The 16,031-nt window shown below is 46.6% G+C and overlaps 1 protein-coding gene across 3 annotated transcripts in view; it reads left to right on the top strand.

Annotated features, from left to right (window-relative positions):
• The window catches only part of ATP2A3 (ATPase sarcoplasmic/endoplasmic reticulum Ca2+ transporting 3), a 252,918-nt gene that overhangs the window by 170,179 nt on the left and 66,708 nt on the right, over positions 1-16,031 (top strand). The gene's annotated exons all lie outside the window — the stretch shown is intronic.

The raw sequence follows: 16,031 nt of genomic DNA, 5'->3' as shown, positions 1-16,031 counted from the left end.
GGCTTTTAGAATCAGATAATATTTTACCAAAATAGTTTATTGATCTGTCAGTTTTATGGGTCCCCTGGGCAATACTCTGCTATGTTTCTCCCCTACTTTACACTCACACATCCTGTAATATTACTGAACTAAACTAATACGATTGTATGGGCCCCTCTTGGATTGGGTTTTACCCTCTCCTAACCTTTCAGAGTTGGTATTAGTGAAAGCAAGGAGGTTAATATGTTCCAAAATTATAATAGCGTTGTTCCTGTGTGAATTTTGATAACCAAACAGATAAATTCTAATAGAAACTTCACAGACATCAGATCTGTCCCAGTATCTAAACTAGTCCCACGGGATAGAGACCATTTATTTTTTCAACAAAACAGGACATCTATTAATTGTCAGTCCTGCCCTAGCCCCGCCCCAATCCCACTCTCAATTTCTTCCATTCATTTTTCATTTACACATAATATCTTATTAATTCATAATGGCAACCAAAAAATTTTTAAAAAACCACAAAGCACACTATATGCAGAGAAAATGTTAATTATCATTTATATTGGGGGGGTTCAAAGATGTCAAGGCAGATGATTTTAAAATATGCAATGTCATCTCAGTAACTATAGAAAAATAGACAAATATAGTGCAAAATATAGACAGCAGATATAAATTCTCAAAACTGACACATTTTGATCACTAAATTGAAAATAAAATCATTTTTCCTACCTTTGCTGTCTGGTGATTTCATGAGTGTCTGGTTGCGTTTCCTTCTGACTGTGCATCCTTTCTTTCTTTCTGCATTCAGGCCCAACAATTGTCCCTTTCTATTCCCTCCCTCCTTCCTTCCTATGTCCTTAGTGCCTCCTTCCTGTGTTCTTAGTGCCCCTAGTGCCTCCTTCCCATGTCCTTAGTGCCCCCAGTGCCTCCTTCCTATGTCCTTAGTGCGCTCAGTGCCTCCTTCCTATGTCCTTAGTGCCCTCAGTGCCTCCTTCCCGTGTTCTTAGTGCCCCCAGTGCCTCCTTCCCATGTCCTTAGTGCCCCTAGTGCCTCCTTCCTATATCTTTAGTGTCCTCAGTGCCTCCTTCTTATGTCCCCCTCACTTCCTTTGTTCCAGCGGCAGTGGGCGGATGGGGGTTTGAATCGGCGCTGGAGGGAGGGGAAGCGATCACCTGCCCCGTTGTCCCCGCGCACAGCTTCGGGATGCTGTCCCTGAAAACAGGACATTTTGACATCCCGAAGCGGTGGGTCGGGACAACGGGACAGCCAGCCCAATAACGGGACGATCCAGTTATTGCCTCTTTATCGGCAGTGCTTGGGTAACTGCTGGTTCCTTTTTGACTTTGTCCTTAGACTTCTCCAGCACTAACTGGATAGTGCCACAGCAGTCGAAGAGGATATTAAGCAACACTATCTGGTTTTGTGCCACTGAATATCCTGTGGGGGACCCATTCAACACTAGTCAACTGAGGAAGAGCTTCTATTTGGTTATCTAGCACAAAATATTGACCCCCCCATAGTCAGTGGCATAGTAAGGGGGCGGGCCGCCCTGGGCACCATCTTGGTGGGGGCGCCATCCGCACACCAGACTCACATCCTCTCCTCCATACTTCTTTACATCTTTGCCAGCGCAAGCAACTTCTCCGTCCTGCTGCTCGCGCCGTCCTGGCTTCCCTCTGACATTACTTCCGGGTTGCAGGGCCAGGAAGTGATGTCAGAGGGAAAGCCAATGCCAGGATGAGCAGCAGGAAGGAGAAGCTGCTCACTCCAGTGAAGATTTAAAGAGGTATTTGGGGGGGGATAAGGTAAAGTGTGGTGGGGTGGGAAAGGAGCGAGGGGCCAGAGAGGAGGATGTGATGAGGCACCACCGCCTCCACCCCAGGCACTTCCTACCCTCACTCCACCACTGCCCATAGTTTCTAACATTCCATTGGGCTGGAAAGAATAGGCCATTTTCCCTCTCTTTAACTAAGCAATGATAGAGGTTTCTACCCCGGCCCAGAGTGCTAAATGCTCCAACACTCATTGAATCCTATGAGCGTCGGAGCAGCGTCAAAGCATTTAGCACCATGGTAGAAACCTCTACTGTGGCTTATTAAAAGAGGGCCTTTGTTTTGTTTTCTGCAACCATAGAAATGTGCTATCAAAAAGAAAACCAAACTGTGAAAGATAAGATATTAATTTCAGTGGTTTTAACAAATGTGTCTTTAAATGCATTTGAGTGGCTAAAATTCTCTTTTTCATATTAAAAGCCCTGCAGATTTTCGTAGGCTTCTTTTAATAGTTTTTCTTTTCATGTATAAATTTATATAGTGCAGACTAGGTCACGTAATAAAGATCCCAGTGAAAGAAGTTGGTAAATCATGAAGGGAAGCATTGCTTCAGATAACTTGTGGTTTAATGACTCAAAGCGAATTGAAAAATTAGAAAGTCTTTTTTTTTTTTTTTTTTCAGTGATGAATAAACTCAGGCAGAGTGAATGCATAATTTAACTCGCCCGGTTAATTTGCTCTCAAACCACTATATTAATTTCAATGAATTTACATGCCGAACAATTTGGCTGCAGAATAATTCTGCATGAATTATTAACGATGGTGGATGAATGTTGCTAACGGTAGCTCAAGTAATGAGGACACGCAACCATTTGGGAGTTATCCAGCTGTATTAGAGAATCTTCTTTGTCATTTGATCAGTTTTAACTTGAAAGTTATTTTGGAGCTTAGTAGTAATAGCTGTTCTTGAGTCAATGGTCCACATGTGCAATATATTCTTTCACACAAAATTAAATAGGCTAATAATCGAACTGTTTCTAATAGAGGATTATGGCTATATATTCAGTGCAGTGAAAGAAGGAAAAGACTTCAAGTGCCTAATTCCTCAATATAGAGCTGACATTAGTCATAAAACCCTCCACATATAACCTGCATATTAAAAGTCATTTAAGTCCAAAATTCTCATTTAATTCAATGTCCAAAATCAAACACCTTGCTAAAAAATACTTAGCTGAATTCAGATAAAAACTGCTATATTTTAAGTAGGATCTGCTGTATTTATTAGCTGAAACCACACTTTTATCTCCGTGTATTTATTTATTTCATTTTCTATCACGTCCTTCTCAAGGAGTTCATAAGAACATAAGCAATGCCTCTGCTGGGTCAGACCTGAGGTCCATCATGTCCAGCAGTCCGCTCACATGGCGGCCCAACAGCTCCAGGACCTGTGCAGTAATCCTCTATCCCCTTTTCCAGTAGGAAATTGTCCAATCCTTTCTTAAACCCCAGTACCGTACTCTGCCCTATTACGGCCTCTGGAAGCGCATTCCAGGGGTCCACCACATGTTGAGTAAAGAAGAACTTCCTAGCATTTGTTTTGAATCTGTTCAGAACGGGTTACATGTCCTGGTGCTCGTTCACAGCATAAATATCTCTATGGTGAAACAGATTGAAGTTCCGTCAAGCCCAGTATCCTGTTTCTAACAGTGGCTAATCCAGGTCACAAGTACCTGGTAAGATCCCAAAAGAGTAAAAACATGAGGTATCCTAGCAGGTTAATAATGCATTTCCAGAAACCTGGCTTTAAATATGGCTGGAGATCCAACTGAAAGTGAGGTTGGAGATCCTGATTTACCTTTTTTGGTCTTGAAAATATTATGGGCCTGATATTTAGCCATCCGGAAATGGCTAGACACCGATATTCAACAGGATATCACCAGCTATCGGTGGATAGGCCTGTGACAGCCAGTCACTGCCAATATTCAGCAGCTCATCAGCTAACTTCACAGTACTCACACTGTCTATCACTGTAGGTAACAAGGTCTGAGCCCCCCACTATCCAAGAGCTGATTCTGCCTCCTAACTCCCCAAGCCCGAACACTAAAGGCAAATCCAGTGTTCCCCGATACCCCCTGACACTCTAAGCACATCGATGTGGAATGCTTTGTCCAGAACGTTACGTTTATGTGGAAATCTTATGCAATTCAGGAAGTTGCTTAAAACCCATCTGGTTGTCCAAGCTTTCTTTAAGTGACTATATAACTTTTTTTGAGTTATGTTTTTATTAGAAAGCTATGTTCTAATTTGAAGAAAGATGTTATTTGATAATTGCTCAGATGTAGTCCTGCTGAAGATGTGATGGTATAATTTTGTGTCTCTTTATCTTCTTCTACTTGATGTGTGTCTCATTTTAAAATGTATTTTATTATGTATGGAAATTTGTGAGCTGCCTTAGATAAAGGCGGATTTAAAAGGTTGAAATAAATAAATAAATCTGATAACCTCTCCAATAAACCCTCATTTAAGATTCCACTCCTGGGTTTAAGCCTAGGCTTACCAGATGTCCGGGAAAACCCTCAGACAGACCTACCTCTGACCAACAGAGGTAAGAACGTCTTCGGACACCGAGTAGCCCGCCTGCTTCGAAGGGCTTTAAACTAGGTAAGTTGGGGGAGGGTATCCATTTATATACCGGAGCAGTAAGTAACAATCCTGATGAGGTGAACCAAAACTCCACTTCTAAGTCAGAGGTAAGTACCCTTGCTGCAAAAGATTCGCTAGGAGACACTCTAACTCAGATGGGTAACTCTCTAAAGGAGTTTAGTAGACACAAAGAGTGGAGAGCTATGTATGTAAATGCACACAGCCTAGGGAATAAATTTCTAGAACTAGAAACAAAAATAGTAAATGCAGACCTAGACGTGGTAGCAATATCTGAAACATGGTTCACATACTCTCATGGGTGGGATATAACTATACCAGGATACAACCTGCTTCGCCAAGATAGAGAGGGTAAGTTGAAAGGTGGGGTAGCACTTTACATCAAAGAGAACATCAAGACAACTAGGATCACAGATGTCAAGTACACTGGGGAATCCATCTGGGTAAACCTGGCCAGAGGCGGAGAGAAATGCCTATACCTTGGTGTGGTATACAGACCTCCAAGACAATCGGAGGACAAGGACACAGAATTAATTGAAGACATTGAGAATATCACCTTACGGGGGGACTTTGTCCTGCTAGGGGACTTCAACATGCCTGATGTAGACTGGAACACATTCTCAGCAACAACTTGTAGTAGCAGGAGGATATTAACGTCCATGAAGGGAGTACAGCTCAAACAAATGGTACTAGGGCCCAGGCCATCCTGGACCTGGTACTTATGAACGGGGAAAGCGTCACGGAAGTCTCGGTGGGAGAAACGCTGGCAACCAGTGACCATAACATGGTATGGTTCAACCTTAGAAAGGGCTTCCCTAGATCACAAACAAAAACGAGGGTACTCAATTTCCGGGGCACTGACTTCGGAAGCATGGGTGATTTCGTCCACCAGACGCTACAGGCTCAAGAAACAACAGATGATGTGGAAGCTATGTGGTCAACACTGAAAAGGACACTACACGAAGCAACTATCCGCTACATAAAATCGGTAAATAAACAACAAAGAAAGAAGAAACCCCTTTGGTTCACTGATGAGGTCTCACACCTAGTCAAGGACAAGAAAAGAGCATTTCTTTCATACAAACGCACCGGGGAGAAAGAAGCTAACATTGAATACAAGACAAGGTCTGCAGCGGTCAAAACAGCAGTCAGGGAGGCCAAACTTTGAGTGGAAGAAACTCTAGCAAAGAACATTAAGAAAGGGGACAAATCCTTCTTCAGGTATATTAGTGACAGGCAGAAGAACACAAACGGGATAGTACGCCTTAGAACAGCAGACGGGAATTATGTGGAAACAGATTCCGAAAAAGCCAAACTACTGAACGATTACTTCTGCTCAGTCTTTACCTGCGAGGCACCTGGACACGGGCCACAGCTGGAAGCAAAGCCAAGCAAGGAAGACCCATTATCCCAGGACAAGCAGGCAGCATATTCTTAACGTATGGGTGACGTCACCGACGGAGCCCCGGTACGGACCTTTTTAACTAGAAAGTTCTAGTTGGCCGCACCGCGCATGCGCTGGTGCCTTCCCGCCCGACGGAGGAGTGCGTGGTCTCCAGTTTCTTCGTTTCCGCGGAGCGAAGAAGACGCATGTGCTTTCAACGGCCGTTGAAAACTCTATTTTGCCTTCCCGCTCGCGATTTTTTGATCCCTTTTTGTTCTATATTTTGTCCTTTGACTTTAACTTCCTTTAAAAAAAAAAAAAAAAAAAACTCGTGTCTTTTCTTTGCTTTTTTGCAGCCGGCCCCGGCGGGGCCTGTTGTAATCATACAAGCCTCCGGGTTTGATTTCGCGGAGGCCGTGTTTCCCTTCATGCCCCCTCAACCGGGCTTCAAGAAGTGCCAGCGGTGTGCACGCCCGATCTCTCTGACTGACCCACACAATTGGTGCCTTCAGTGTTTGGGTCCAGAGCATCGGGCTGACACCTGCACCCGCTGTGCAACTCTCAAGAAACGCACACTTAAGAACCGGCAAATACAGCAAAATATTCTTTTCGGTACCGGTTCTACCATGGAGCAGGCCCCGACGTCGACGGCACCGCCTAAATCGGCACCAACCACATCGACACCGCCTGATCCCCCTTCGGGGTCGATAGCGCCAGGTAAGCCGGCTAAGAAGCCTTCCACTTCCCTTGAGCGACCTCCTGTTACAGCGGTGACACCGGTTCTCCCGACGTCCCGCCGATCCCGTAAACGCTCCGCTCCGATCACGGTGAGTGCCTCGTCATCGGCCTCCTCATCGCCGGAGCGTCGAGCAGCACCTATGGTACCGAAGAAATCTAAAGCGGTACCGGTGCCCCCATTGGAGGACCGGATCTCGGCCATCCTCCAGAACAAACTTCAGGAGCAGCTACAGAAGCAACTCCAACAGCTCCTTCCAACCATACTGGCACCGCTCCTTCCGGTACCAGTCCAGACCGAGCCTGGTACCGCCCCACCGGTATCCACCCCTTCGGTACCGCTGAATACATCCATGCCGGTCTTATCTGCTCAGCCTGTACTTCAGACTTGCTCGGCAGAGGACCCGACCCAGGCCCCAGATCGACGCCGGTCATCTCGGGACCGGGATCGGCACCATTCCTCCAGGGACAGGGATCGACGCCGGTCTTCATCCCCCGGCACCGTATCTATGCGGTCTGGCAAGTCCCTTTCTAAAACACGCCATACTGAGCCGGCTGTCAAGGACCCAGACCTGTGGGAGCAATCCCCACTCGGTACCGAAGAGGATGCCTCTTCTACCGATGAGGAACCCTCTATGGCTGAAACCACTTCCAAGCCCGAGCAATCCTCCTTCACGAAATTCCTTCGGGAGATGTCTGCGGCTCTCTCCATCCCACTTGAGTCCGACTCCAAGAAGTCCCAGGCATTTTTAGAAGCCTTGGACTTCGACCAACCTCCCAAGGAATTTCTTAAACTCCCCGTACATGATATCCTACGGGAAACATTTTATAAAAATTTGGAAACCCCACTGACTGTTCCAGGTGCCCCTAAAAAACTGGACAGTTTATACCGGGTCATCCCGATCCCGGGATTTGATAAAACCCAATTGCCCCATGAGAGCCTCCTCGTAGAGTCCACTCTAAAAAAATCTCAGGGATCCAGTGTGTATGCCTCCACTCCTCCTGGCAGAGAGGGAAAAACTATGGACAAATTTGGAAAGCGCCTGTACCAGAATGCCATGCTGGCTAACAGAGCCAACAATTACTCGTTTCATTTTTCATTTTATATGAAACATCTGGTCCAACAACTTTCTACTTTGGAAAAGTATGTACCCGAGCGTAAACTCCCACTTTTCCAACAGCAGATTTCCAGCCTCCTTCAGCTCAGAAAATTTATGGTGCGCTCGATTTACGACTCCTTCGAGCTTACTTCACGAGCCTCCGCACTAGCTGTAGCCATGCGACGCCTAGCCTGGCTGAGGGTGTCTGACCTTGATGTGAACCACCAGGACCGTCTCGCCAACGCGCCCTGCCTTGGTGATGAACTTTTTGGGGAATCTCTTGATACCACAACACAAAAACTTTCGGCTCATGAGACCAGATGGGACACCCTCATTAAGCCTAAAAAGAAGACTCCACCTGCACGACCATACAGGCCTCAGTCCTCTTATCAACGTCGATTCTCTGCCAGGCCGCTGAATCCTCCTCAGCAACAATCCCGCAGGCCTCGCCACCAACAACAACAGCACACTCAGGCTCGTTCTCAGTCCCACCAGGCGACCAAGCCTCTCCCTTCGACTAAAAACCCTCAGCCCTTTTGACTCCTTTCTCCAGGGCATAGCCAGTCTCCAACCTTCCATGCCTCTTCCTCAGCCTATCGGAGGCCGCCTCACCATCTTCCTCCACCGCTGGGAGGCCATCACGTCAGACCTGTGGGTTCTCAACATCATCCGTCACGGATACTCACTAAGGTTCCACACTCTACCCATGGATCATCCTCCCGTAGAGTCTGCTTCTCACTCCTCCCAAATTCCTCTCCTCCTTCGGGAGGTCCAATCCCTTCTCCTCCTCAATGCCATCGAAGAAGTTCCGCAAGACCAAAGAGGTCAGGGTTTTTACTCCCGCTACTTCCTGGTACCCAAGAAAACGGGAGATCTTCGTCCTATACTCGACCTCAGGAACCTCAACAAGTGTTTGGTCAAGGAGAAGTTCAGAATGCTCTCCCTTGCCACACTTTATCCTCTTCTCTCTCAACACGACTGGCTATGTTCCCTGGACCTCAAGGAGGCCTACACCCACATTCCAATCCATCAGGCTTCACGTCGCTACCTCCGATTCCAGGTTCAGAATCACCACTATCAATACAAGGTGCTGCCCTTTGGTCTCGCATCATCGCCCAGGGTGTTCACCAAATGCCTGATTGTGGTAGCGGCCTTTCTCAGGTCCCACAACCTACAAGTGTTCCCCTACTTGGACGATTGGTTGGTGAAAGCAACAACCGCTCCACTTGTGCTGCACTCCACTCACCACACCATCTCTTTCCTCCATCTCCTGGGGTTCGAGATCAATTATCCCAAGTCGCATCTGCTTCCCACGCAGCGCCTTCAGTTCATCGGAGCTCTTCTCGATACCAACTCCATGAGAGCGTTCCTTCCGGCCGACCGGCACCGGACACTGCTTCACCTCTGTCGACAGGTGCTCCTCCAACCATCCATCCCTGCTCGCCAGATGATGATTCTTCTGGGTCACATGGCCTCGACAGTCCATGTGGTTCCTCTGGCGCGACTCCATCTGAGAATACCACAATGGACCCTCGCCAACCAATGGTCACAGACCAGGGATCCTCTTTCTCATCCCATCTCTGTGACATCATCTCTTCAGCAATCTCTTCAATGGTGGTTGAACTCCTCAAATCTTTCCAGGGGCCTCCTTCTTCATCCGCCCCCTCATTCCATGATCATCACCACAGATGCCTCCCCCTATGCATGGGGAGCTCACATGGGGGATCTACGCACCCAGGGACTCTGGACCCCTCAGGAGCGTCAACATCACATCAATTTCCTGGAACTCAGAGCCATGTTTTATGCTCTCAAGGCCTTCCAGCACCTTCTCTATCCTCAGGTTCTTCTCCTGTGCACGGACAACCAAGTCGCCATGTACTACATCAACAAGCAAGGCGGCACCGGATCTCGTCTCCTTTGTCAGGAGGCCCTCCGAATTTGGACCTGGGCCACAACCCACAATCTTTTTCTCAAAGCGGTCTATATCCAGGGCGAACAGAACTCCCTGGCCGACCAGCTCAGCCGCATCCTTCAACCTCACGAGTGGACCCTGGATCCTCCCACTCTCCACTCCATCTTCGCTCGTTGGGGCACTCCACAGGTGGACCTCTTTGCAGCTCCTCACAACCATCAGCTGCCCCAGTTTTGCTCCAGACTCTTCTCTCCACATCGTCTGGCCCCGGATGCTTTCCTACTCGACTGGACGGATCGGTTCCTCTATGCCTTCCCTCCACTTCCTCTGATGTTGCGGACCCTGTTCAAGCTCCGCAAGGACAGGGCCACCATGATTCTCATCGCTCCTCGGTGGCCCAGACAACACTGGTTCTCCCTCCTGCTTCAACTCAGCTCCAGGGAGCCCATTCCTCTTCCTGTATTTCCTTCTCTGCTTACGCAGCAACATCAGTCTCTGCTACATCCCAATCTGTCTTCCCTCCACCTGACAGCTTGGTTTCTCTCGGGCTGACCTCTCCAGCGAACCTGTCTCAGCCGGTCCGTCGCATTTTGGATGCCTCCAGGAAACCCTCCACACTCCAATGTTACCATCAGAAGTGGACCCGGTTCTCCGCTTGGTGTCTCCTTCATCATCACAATCCCACCTCCCTGGCGGTGGAAACTGTACTGGACTATTTGCTCTCTCTCTCCGACGCTGGCCTCAAGTCGACCTCAATCAGAGTCCACCTCTGTGCCATCACTGCGTTTCATGAGCCTATTCTTGGAAAACCCCTCACGGCTCATCCTCTGGTTTCCCGGTTCATGAGAGGCCTCTTCAATATCAAACCACCTCTTCAGCCTCCCCCCGTCGTCTGGGACCTCAATGTGGTTTTGTCAGCCCTCATGAAACCTCCTTTTGAGCCTCTTGCTACTACCTCGCTCAAACTTCTCACATGGAAGGTGCTTTTCCTCATTGCCATCACCTCTGCCAGGAGGGTTAGTGAGCTACATGCACTGGTCGCCGATCCACCGTTCACTGTTTTTCACCATGACAAGGTGGTTCTGCGTACCCATCCTAAATTCCTTCCTAAGGTGGTTTCAGCCTTTCACCTCAACCAGTCCATCGTACTGCCTGTCTTCTTCCCAAAACCCCATTCTCATCCTGGGGAACAGGCTCTTCACACGCTGGATTGTAAGCGTGCCCTGGCGTACTACCTTGACCGTACCAGGGCTCACCGCTCCTCTCCTCAACTCTTTCTGACCTTCGATCCTAACCGTCTGGGTCACCCTGTATCTAAACGGACGCTGTCCAATTGGCTTGCTGCCTGTATTGCGTTCTGTTATGCTCGGGCTGGCCTGTCGCTGGAAGGAGCTGTCACGGCCCACAGGGTCCGAGCTATGGCTGCTTCTGTAGCTTTCCTCCGCTCTACGCCTATTGAGGAAATCTGCAAGGCGGCCACTTGGTCTTCAGTTCACACATTCACTACTCACTACTGCCTGGATGCCTTCTCCAGGCGGGATGGACACTTCGGCCAATCTGTGTTACAAAATTTATTTTCCTAATGGCCAACCATCCCCCCTCCCTTTCTGTTAGCTTGGAGGTCACCCATACGTTAAGAATATGCTGCCTGCTTGTCCTGGGATAAAGCACAGTTACTTACCGTAACAGGTGTTATCCAGGGACAGCAGGCAGATATTCTTACGACCCACCCACCTCCCCGGGTTGGCTTCTTAGCTGGCTTATCTTAACTGGAGACCACGCACTCCTCCGTCGGGCGGGAAGGCACCAGCGCATGCGCGGTGCGGCCAACTAGAACTTTCTAGTTAAAAAGGTCCGTACCGGGGCTCCGTCGGTGACGTCACCCATACGTTAAGAATATCTGCCTGCTGTCCCTGGATAACACCTGTTACGGTAAGTAACTGTGCTTTTCAGAATTTTGGGTTCTCACCAGCTGATGTTTACAGCGAACTGTCAAGACTCAAGGTGAGCAAAGCCATGGGACCAGACAAATTGCACCCAAGAGTGCTCAGAGAGCTGTGCGATGTCCTGGCGAAACCGTTAGCCATGCTCTTCAATCTCTCCCTAAGTACGGGGAGAGTCCCCCTGGACTGGAAAACAGCTAACGTCGTTCCTCTGCACAAAAAGGGCTGCAGAGCGGAGGCTGCGAATTACAGACCAGTGAGTCTCACATCAATAGTGTGTAAACTCATGGAAACACTACTTAAATGTAAATTAGACACGATTTTGGATGAGGGGAATCTAAGGGATCCTAGTCAACATGGATTCACTAGGGGTAGGTCATGCCAATCCTATCTTATCAGCTTCTTTGATTGGGTAACAGGAAAGCTAGACTCGGGAGAGTCTCTGGACATAGTGTACTTGGATTTCAGTAAGGCTTTCGACAGCGTCCCACACCGTAGACTATTAAACAAGATGAAATCGATGGGGTTAGGTGAGACACTAATTGCATGGGTCAATGATTGGCTGAGTGGAAGACGTCAGAGGGTGGTGGTCAACGGCACCCTTTCTGAGCCATCGGAGGTGACCAGCGGAGTGCCACAGGGCTCGGTCCTGGGTCCACTCCTTTTTAACATATTCATAAGGGACTTGACCAGAGGGCTTCAGGGTAAAGTAACTCTATTCGCTGATGACGCCAAACTATGTAATATAGTAAGTGAAAGCAATCTGCAGGATAGTATGACGCAGGATCTGCTTACGTTGGAAAACTGGTCCTCGACATGGCAGCTGGGCTTCAACGCTAAGAAATGTAAGGTTATGCATCTCGGTAGCAGAAATCCATGCAAACCTTACACCTTAAATGGAGAAACACTAGCTAGGACTTCAGAAGAAAGAGACTTGGGAGTAATCATCAGTGCAGACATGAAGGCCGCCAAACAAGTGGAGAAGGCCTCATCCAAAGCAAGGCAACTTATGGGATGTATCAATAGAAGCTTCGTTAGCCGCAAATCTGAAGTCATAATGCCACTGTACAGAACCATGGCGAGACCTCATCTGGAGTACTGTGTGCAATTCTGGAGGCCACATTACCGTAAAGACGTGCTTAGAGTTGAGTCAGTTCAGCGGATGGCCACTAGGATGATCTCGGGGCTCAAGGGTCTCTCGTACGAAGAAAGACTAAACAAATTGCAGCTCTACACTCTAGAGGAACGCAGGGAGAGGGGGGACATGATTGAGACATTTAAATACATCACGGGACGTGTCGAGGTGGAAGAAGACATCTTCTTTCTCAAAGGACCCTCGGTCACAAGGGGGCATCCGCTCAAACTCAGAGGAGGGAAATTTGATAGTGACGTAAGGAAGTATTTCTTCACAGAAAGGGTTGTAGATCACTGGAACAAGCTTCCAGAGCAGGTGATCAAGGCCACTAGCGTGCTTGACTTTAAGAATAAATGGGATGCCCTAGTGGGATCCTTACGAGGGTCGAGTTAAGGAACTAGGTCATTAGTACTCAGACTTAATGGGGTGGGTCAGTAGAGTGGGCAGACTTGATGGGCTATAGCCCTTTTCTGCCATCATCTTTCTATGTTTCTACCTAAAAAGTAGCTGTCAGTCCGTTTGGACAACTAGCCAGCTAATGAATACTGGCTTAGCCTGCTATGTCTCGGTTGACAGGAATTCAATGTTGGTTGCCAGATAGGGTGCCGGAATTGAATTTCTGGCTTCGTTGTGGACCGCATGAGACAGCCAGCATTCTCCTGCAGTCTGAATATCAGGCAATTAGAAGTTTGGCACAATTGTTTCTTAGGTAAAGTACAGAAATACAGTATAGGAGGAAGTATCAATGTTCTGTTTATAATTTCTCGGTAAATCAACTTCACGGTTGAGCTTAATAGAAGCAGACATGTGCAGCTGGACTGGAATCATCTCAGATGCTAGGTCTCATCTAAATATGGTTGAAATTTTGAGTGATTTTAATTTACCTCTACTGCAAACTGCCCTACATCTGACTTACTGTATTTCTTCTTCAAAACTTGAGTCTCAGCTGGTCTGGATTGGATCTGACCCCTTTACCTTTGTTGAACGTAAGGGTCATGAATCTTTACTTTTCCCACATTCATCCTGAAAATAGGAGTTTTCCAGCAGCATTATGCACTGGAAAAAGATTTCTGGAAGGCTGTCATTGTCTCCTTACTGCGTAATGTAAGAAAACCATGTGTATATAACTTACTGTAAAACTGTTTATAGTCAGTATAAAAAATGTTTTCACAATGTTCAATTACTGCCTGTGTAATGTTTTCTAACCCCCCCCCCCCCCACTTCTTAACATTTTTGAAGACTTGCACTGTGTTAATTACCATTGTCTGAGTAAGACTGCTCTAGTTCCGTGAAGACATTTGCTAAATGTTTTATAAAGTGCAGTGTTTTATTATTGAGGACTAGCATAGGGAGTCCAGTTGCCATGTTTTTTTGTGTATTCCTTATCCTGATAACAATTGCATATCGTTGTAGCTGAGCTCTGCACATTTTTTGTTGTATAAAATCATCTTTAAGGGCTCCTTATACTAGGCTGTATCAAGAAATAGGCTTAGCACATCCTTATGGTTTATGGTTTGAGTTTATCTAATATGCCACACTTCCTCAGGGTGGTATATTAAATAAATAAATTATTTATTCAAAAAAAATTGTTAACCACCTATTCCTAAGCAGCATTACAAAAATAACATATATAATGTTAAACAAACATGACTTATACACATATCATTAAAATACAAATTAATAATTACATCTTAAAACCAATGGCTCCTTTTACGAAGCTGCGTTAGCGGCTTTATCGCACGCAACTTTTTAGTGCCCGCTAACCCCCACGCTAGCCAAAAAACTTCCACCTGCTCAAGAGGAGGCGGTAGCGGCTAGTGCTGCCGGCAAATTAGCGTGCTATTATGCGCATTAAACTGCTAACGCAGCTTCGTAAAAGGAGCCTCAAGATTTCATAAATCCTCACAGAATCATTCCTCTTAAAACCAGCATTAAACATATCATTTATTGAAAAGCTTCCAGAAAATAGTGTAGTTTTAATACAATACAAAATAATAAAAAAGATAAAAACCATAGGAGCTAGTGTGGCGCAGTGGTTAAAGCTACGGCCTCAGCACCCTGAGGTTGTGGGTTCAAACCCACGCTGCTCCTTGTGACCCTGGAGAAGTCACTTAATCCCCCCCGTTGCCCCAGGTACATTAAATAGATTGTGAGCCCACCAGGACAGACAGGAAAAAATGCTTGAGTACCTGAATAAATTCATGTAAACCATTCTGAGCTCCCCTGGGAGAACGGTATAGAAAATTAATTAATTAATTAATTAATTAATAATAAAAGGAAAGAAAGAAAAAGGAAACATCATCCTACGAAGTCAAATTTTGGAACAAACAGTTTAAGTGGGGTAGAGAGTCCATTGAAAATGACCCTCACGCTGAATGGCCTGTGGAAGAAACTTCCACAGAAATGTGCAAGAAAGTCAAGGATTTTATTTTGTCAGACAGATGAATTAAGGTTTCTCGAATAGCTGAAGAAATGGGCATCTCGGCAGGTGCTATTTGGAAAATAATTCATGAAAAGTTGGGCATGTCCAAGGTTAGTGCAAGATGGGTTCCAAGAATGTTGACGCCATGTCAGAAGGCCTTGAGGTCCCAGTGCTGTCAGGAGAACTTGGAGATGCTCTGTGAAGACCAAGTGAATTTTTTTTCATCATTTGGTAACTGGAGATGAAACTTGGATCTATCACAGAGATCCTGAGTCCAAAGTGAAGTCAATGCAGTGGAAGCACAAGTCATCCCCCACCCCAAAAAAGTTCAATACAGAAAAATCTGCAGGCAAATTCATGACAACTGTCTTGGATGATGAAGAACTTTTGCTTCTTGAGTTCATGCCATACAAGGCAACCATAACTGGGAAGAGTTATGCCAACACAATGATCGCTTTGTGGGAGTCAATTCAAGAGAAAAGATGAGGAAATCTCACAGCAGGTGTGCTGTTTCTTCACAACAATGCGTCGGTGCGCATGTCATGACACTCACAAGCTGCCATCCGAGAATGTGGGTTTAAGGAACTGAGCCATCCACCCTACAGTTCTGACCTGGCTCCCTCGGATTATTTCCTGTTCCGAGTTTTGAAGAAATCTCTCCATGGACAGCAGTTTTCAAGTAATGAAGACATCAAGGAAGCTGTGACATCCTGATTTGAAGGTCAAACAGAAGAATTCTTTTCAAAGGGGTTAGTCATTGCAGATATATATTGAACGCCCCTCATATTCAGTTCAAGGACAGATTGCAACGTCAAGAAACTGGGGCAATTTCCCAGGAAGGTACAATGAACAAGTCAGACCCATCCAATAATACTAATTGACTGACCAGTTTAGTTAACATGTGGATCTGGGATCCACACCCAAATTTGGGTGACCTATACAGAATCCGGGGGATAGTCTATGTAGTATGTCATAGTTCATTTCT

This window comes from Geotrypetes seraphini, chromosome 15 (assembly GCF_902459505.1).
Source record: "Geotrypetes seraphini chromosome 15, aGeoSer1.1, whole genome shotgun sequence".
NCBI classification, from domain to species: Eukaryota; Metazoa; Chordata; class Amphibia; order Gymnophiona; family Dermophiidae; genus Geotrypetes; species Geotrypetes seraphini.
This window is presented reverse-complemented; position numbering and strand designations above follow the sequence as displayed.